General features: G+C 36.1%; 1 pseudogene; it reads left to right on the top strand.

The window, feature by feature from the left end:
* Window positions 1-4,802: 4,802 nt before the first annotated feature.
* On the top strand, window positions 4,803-6,080 carry LOC141512383 (uncharacterized; annotated as a pseudogene).
* The last annotated feature ends 720 nt before the right edge of the window (window positions 6,081-6,800 follow it).

Here is a 6,800-nt window from a genome sequence, read left to right as displayed (position 1 = left end):
TAATTTAGTGTGAAGTGGTCAAGATAGGAAGAAATGTCAGTGGAGAATGTTAATGGAAATTATATCTGACTCCTAGAGGATAACTACCTTTTGTGTTGAATGGGAATCAATAATTACTAAAAATTTGTTAACGTTAGTATTGTGTATTTAAACTTTTAAAAGTTGCTTTCAAGTTGACATTTGAAAGAAGGGTCGCTTCTCCCTTAAAAAGATGATGAGGGCAGCTAGGTAGTGTAGTGGATAGAGCACTAGCCCTGGAGTCAGGAGGACCTGAGTTAAAATATGACCTCAGACACGAGGTGTGTGACCTTGGGCAAGTCATTTAACCCCATTGCCTTGCAAAAACCAAAAAAAAAAAAGATGATGACTGTGATTAGAAGTATGGCACTTAGCCAGTCTCAGAGTCATTTCTTCATTTGTAAAATGAAAAATAATAGTTTTTGCCCTGTTTTACAAAAAATTTCCAGAATAAAGTACTTCATAAACTAAACACATTTTTATATGTAAAACATATGCACACATATATGTTGTTGCTGTTCATAAATGGTGAGGATTACATGGTTGATATTTTACTAAGTAAGAATTCCTAAGTAATACAATTACTAAGGTAATTGTATTAAACCTTAAACTTCAGGTACTTCTCTTCCTAAAATTTCTGCCAAATTTACCACTTCCTGAAGATTCAAAAGGAACTGGTGACAATGAAGGATGTGGCAGTGGACTTTACCCAGGAGGAGTGGGGAAACCTGGACCCTTGTCAGAAGGAGTTGTATAGGAATGTGATGCTGGAGAACTATAGGAACCTTGTCTTCCTGGGTAAGGACAGCTATTCCCGGTACCTCAGATTCTTTTTATTGCTGTACTTTTCTTCACTTATTAAAATATCATTATCTAAATGATAAACATCTGAGAGTTATTGTTTGGCATGCAGAGACCAGTTTGCTCTTGTTACCAGTGAAAAGCTCCTTAGTCCTAGATGAATAGTCTTTCTCGTGAATGACTGGAAACTAGCTTCTTATTTGTGTTGCCTTTGAGGTAGTAACCTCTCCCATTCTCTGACCTTTTAGGTCAGAGATTCTCCCCTAAAGGTCCAAAGCAGATTCTAAAGTCATGAGAGTTTCATTTTCTTAATGGGAGTAAATGAAATGTAATTTGTAATGGCAAATCTTCTACATGTAGCCTCAGTATTTCTCAGGAACACAGGCAGTTGATTCTTCTAACCTTCCTTTGAGTATACCTACTAGCATGCTTCTTTATTCCAGAGGCTGAGTGAGGATTTGATAGACAGCAACACTTTTCCATTTCCAATGAATAGGACTTATATATAGTTTGGAAACCAGATGTGATTTCCTTCTTGGAAGAAGGGGAAGCACTTCAGATTCTGGACAGAAAAGTACCAAGGATCATCACTCTAGCTAAGTCAATGAAAACCAGGCTTTTAGAAGTTGTAAGCTGTATCTTAGCTGGTCTTTCTGTGGAAGAACCAGTGAAATATTGGACTTAAATCTCCTTAAGGGCCCCCATGTCTCTAGAGAAGAGCGAGGACTATGTCATCTGAGCTTTCAATAAAGTAATTTATTTACATTTGTCCCTTCTTGAATTCCTCCTTTTTAGGGGAATAGTTTCTTGACAATCAGAAATAGATCTTGCTCTTCCATTTTTCTTTGAGGTTACTTAATCCCCAGTAGAAATTCTTTTGCCTCATCTCCCTTCATCATCTCTTAAATTTTTTTCAGTTAATAAAATTATTTTCTCATTGTTTTTCTTGCCCTTCTTTGTCCTTCATTTTTTTTTTGCAAGGCAATGGGGTTAAGTGGCTTGTCCAAGGCCACACAGCTAGGTAATTATTAAGTGTCTGAGGCCAGATTTGAACTCAGGTACTCCTGACTCCAAGGCCAGTACTCTATCCACTGTGCCACCTAGCTGCCCCTCCCTTCCCTTCTTAAAACAAAAAAAAAAGAAAATTAAATTTGAAACAAATTTGCATAGTCAAGAAAAACAAGTAACCTGCATTCACCATGAAATAAAAACATACAAACTGGGCAAAGATGATGAAATGACTATAAAGAAACTTAGAAAATGCCACCAAATAAGCTGGTCAAGAAAACTCTTAACAAACTCTTATTGCAACAAGCAACAGTTTCAGAAAACTATAAATCTCAAAAATTGAAGCACTTTTAATCAGCTATAATAAAATCCAGCATATAAATAGAAAAAAATAGCCCATTCAAAGTAACTACAAAATGCATAAAATATCCGTGAGCCAATCTTTCAAGATCTACATTCAAAAAAGTGAAAAGCAATTTAAATAATTGAAAGATATTCACTGCTTATATTCTGTGGAAATATTAAAAGGAAATACTTAAAATTAATTCACAGTATTCTTAAACTACCAAATAATTACTTCTAGACAACACAATATCTTTGGAGGGACAAGATGTAGAAGTTAAGGCTTTCCTTCCCTTATCAATTTGCTATCCCAGTTCTCTGAAACATCCTTTCCAAACTTTTTCATCCTTCCTCAAATCAAATTTCCTTTGTCTCCTATCCTTAACTTTTTCAAATGAAATCCTTCATATTTTACTGGAAAATATTCCCCAAGAGCTTCCTCTTAGAACTCAGATGCCTTTTGCCACTGTATCCTCCTTGACCTAGCAGTGGCCCCTGTCAGTGCTAACCTTTCTACCTGCTCAAAGAATCCTATTCTATCACATCTCTAAAGAGATTGCCACTTCTGTCATTCCCCACTCTTTCACTTCTCTTCAATCTCTCCCTGTTGACTGGCTCCTCTATGATCAATAAAAACCATTCCAATTTTTCCCCTATTCTCAAAAATTCCTCACTTGATTATACTATCTCCACTATTATCCTATAACTCTTCTGTCCTTTGTGGCTAAACTCCTTGAGAAGCCCATTTATAATTGGTACCTCCACTTCTCCTCTTTACCCTTTTCTTTTTTCCCTACAATCCAACTTCTGACCTCAATATTCTATTGGAAGTATTCTCTCAGCAGTTATTAGTGATCTCCTAAATGTTGAATCAATGCCCTTTTCTCAGTCCTCATCCTTTTTGACTTTTCTGCTGTTTTTGACAGCATTAATCACTCTGTTCTCCTTGATAGTCTCTTCCCTCTTAGGTTTTTGGAATACTACTCTCTTCTGGTTCTCCTCCTACTTATCAAACCTTTCCTTTTCATTCTCCTTTACTGGAATTTCATCCATGTTATTCCTAGTAATCCAGGTTATCCCACACGTCCCTCCCTCTATATACTACTTCACTTCTGATTCTTATAATGGCTTTCAGATCCAACCCTAATATCTCTGTTGATTTTCTGTTTTTTTGTCTCCATCTACCTGTTTGACTTCCCAAACTGGAAGTCCTATAGACATCTTAGACTCTAAATTCATTATTCTTCTCCCTGTTGAACTTCCTAGTCTTATAGGTTTGCAAACTATGTTACCTTTGATTGCCCTCTCTCCCTTCCCCTGAATCCAGTCCCTTACCAAAGTCTATAGTTTTTTACCTTCATAAAATCTCTCCAATAAGCCCCTTCTCTCCTTTAATACTGCCACCACATTGGTACAGGCCACCAGTACATTATGCTTGGATTATTGTAGTTGGCTGCTAGTGGGTCTTGCCTATAACCCTTCCTACTCCAGGCCATCCTCTGGTAATCTGTCAAAATGATTTTCTAAAACACCAGTCTGTCCATGTCACCCCATTGGTGTCACATATAAAGTCCTCTGGTGTTCAAGATCCTCCATAACCTAAACCTCCCTTCACCTTTCCAATCTTTTTGTGCCTTCTTTAACCTGTTCCTCCAGTGACACTGACCTCCTGGATGTTCTGTTTCAGCTCCATCTCTGGAACATTCTCCCTTCTTGTCTCCACCTCCTGGCTTCCCTCAAGTGTAAGCTAAAAATCTCACCTTCTACAGGAATCTTATTCCAGTTCCTCTTAATTCTGGTACTTCCCTTCTCTTCATTATTTCTTATTTATCCTGTACATGGCTAGTTTGTACATATTTATTTAGTAGTTGTCTCCTCCATTAGTGTGTGATATCCTTAAGGGCAAGGACTGTCTTTTGCCTTTCTTTTTATCCCCAGCTCTTAATACAATGCCTGACATGTAGTAAATGCTTAATCAATGCTTTTAACTGATTTTCAGAATTAACTGAAAATATTTACATTTTTGTTTCTTTCAGATTGGAAAACTGGTCCTGGAACTGAATCTTCTCAAGAAAGACTCAGAGGGGATAATTTCTATGTCTTTAAATAGAAAGAAACTTGGGAATATCACATAGATTGAAAGGACTACAGAGGAACCAAGAGGAAAAATTTTTTGGGCAAGTAAAATAATCATTCAACAGAAAACCCAGAATATATGGTGCTATTTTCAGGCCAAACTCTATTTATCTTAGCAGTTGTCCATACATGAAAATGTCTCCATATATGTAGTATATATATTATTAGCATTTTTAACATTATTCAGGATTAAGTAGCTATATTAAATATGAAAATTCTTTGATTTATATTTCAAATCTTTTCAATGGTTTAGAACAGTGACCCCTTTTATTTATTTTGTTGACTATTTCCCTATCACATTTTACTCTGGTTTGGGCCACATGAGAGTATTGGATTGCTTGTGAGCAGCCTATTTTTTACCTTTGGTTTAGAATTTATAAAGAGTAGATATTTTGTAAATATGACACATAAATTACCATTCATACATTACTTCTTATTATGTAATTTTCATTTGAAAAAGTCTTCATAAAAGTAATGTATACAAAAAAGGCCCCTGGCCTTTTGAACAAAAGATAAATATGAATGTATTGATTGTGGAAATGCTTTATGATTCTAGCTTTACTCAACATCAGAGCCTACATATTGGAAAGTGACCTTATGAATATGGAAAGGTCTTCTGCTGGTGCTCACAGTTTACCTAACATCAGAGACTATATGAAATCTGATGAATGTCATGTGTGTGGAACAAAATTCCCCTCTAAAAAATACCTTAATGATTGTCAGAAAATTCACACTCAAGAAAAACCATATAAATCCCTGGATTATGTGGAGGTCTTTGACAGGAGATTACAGTTATCTTCACATCAGAAAGTGGTTAATGGAGAGAAACCTTATGAATATAATAATTGTGGGAAGGCCTTTCATCAGACTTCGTTAACTGGACATCAGAGAATTCATACCGGAGAGAGTTACAAATCTAACTATTGTGAGAAAGCCTTCTGGGTTAAACTATACCTTACTAGACATTAGAGACTTCATACTGGAGAAAAGCCTTATTGTGCAAAGGTTGGAGTTCACAGTTAACTAACTGGGTATCAGAGAATTCATACTGGAGAGAAACCTTACAAATGTAACTATTATAGAAAAGCCTTTCATTGGAGTTCACAGTTAAGTGGACACCAAAGAATTCATACAGGGGAGAAGCCTTATGAATGTAAAGATTGTGGGAAGACCTTCTGCTGGAGTTCACAGTTAGCTAGACATCAGAGAATTCATATTGGAGAGTAGTCTTACAAGTGTAATGATTGTGAGAAAGCCTTTCACCAGGATTTACAATTAACTCTACATCAGAGAATTCACACTGGAGAGAAACCTTACAAATGTAACAATTGTGAAAAGGCCTTCCACCAGAGTTCTGAATTAATTCTACATCACAGAATTCATACTGGAGAAAAGCCTTACAAATGTAAAAATTGTGGGAAGGCCTATAACCATAACTCAGAGTTGACTCGACTTCAGAGAATTCATACTGGAGAAAAGCCTAACAAGTGTAATGACTGTGTGAAGGCCTTCCATATCAAAGTACACCTAATTAGACATCAGAGACTTCATACTGGGGAGAAGCCTTATAAATGTCATAACTGGAAATTTCTTTTGCTAGGGTTCACAATGGACTGTACATTACAACACTCATACTGGAGATGCCCCTTATAAATGTAATGATTGTGGAAAGGTTTTGCTGGAGTTCCCAGTTCATTGAACACTAACGAATTCATACTGGAGAAAAACCATATTGGCTGGTCTTCACAATTTACTCGACACCTGAGAATTCATAGAGGAGAAACCTGTAAAGGTCAAGAATATATATATGAACCTTCCCTGGGAGCCTGCCCTTTATTTAATATCAGGGGAATCATACTTGATAAAAGTTTTGTAAATGTAATGAATATAGAAGGAACTTCCACTCAAACTGCTTTATTCAACATCAATGATTACACAGTGGAATTAGGCTTACATGAAACAAATGAAGTTAATGAAATTATTGCAAAGCTTACTCCAGCAGTATATATCAAGATATATTTGACATATATCAGAGAAGACTTTGTATGATAAAAGCAAGACCTTTTCTTAACACAAAAACACTCATATTGGAAAAAAAAAATCTCCATGAAGATGGAACTTTGTGAATGTAATTAATGAGAGAGAGGATTTTCAGTCAGATTACTTAATTGAGCTGAATCTTTACAAAATGAGGGATCCAAAGAGGAAGAAGTTTCATAGAAGGTGTCTTTTGGGGGGATAGTTCAAAGAAAAAGATTTGTAAGGTAGAATGTCATGTGTGAGGAGGAGCAAGTAGGCTAATGCCATGTATCATTGAGGACAATCCTCTTTGAAAACCAAACCTAACTGATAAAAGGTTCAAAAAAGAAAAATGGGGAAAAAGTAAAATTGTCCATTTCATAAGTCCATTGAGTCTCATCTCATATAGCTGTCTGGTTCTCTGCTACTCTAGAAATCTTCTCTTGGGCATACTGGACTGTGTGGGACTTCTGAGA

Source organism: Macrotis lagotis, chromosome 1, assembly GCF_037893015.1.
Source record: "Macrotis lagotis isolate mMagLag1 chromosome 1, bilby.v1.9.chrom.fasta, whole genome shotgun sequence".
Taxonomy (NCBI): domain Eukaryota; kingdom Metazoa; phylum Chordata; class Mammalia; order Peramelemorphia; family Peramelidae; genus Macrotis; species Macrotis lagotis.
Note: the sequence above shows the minus strand (reverse complement) of the source record. Positions and strands in the feature narration are given on the sequence as shown.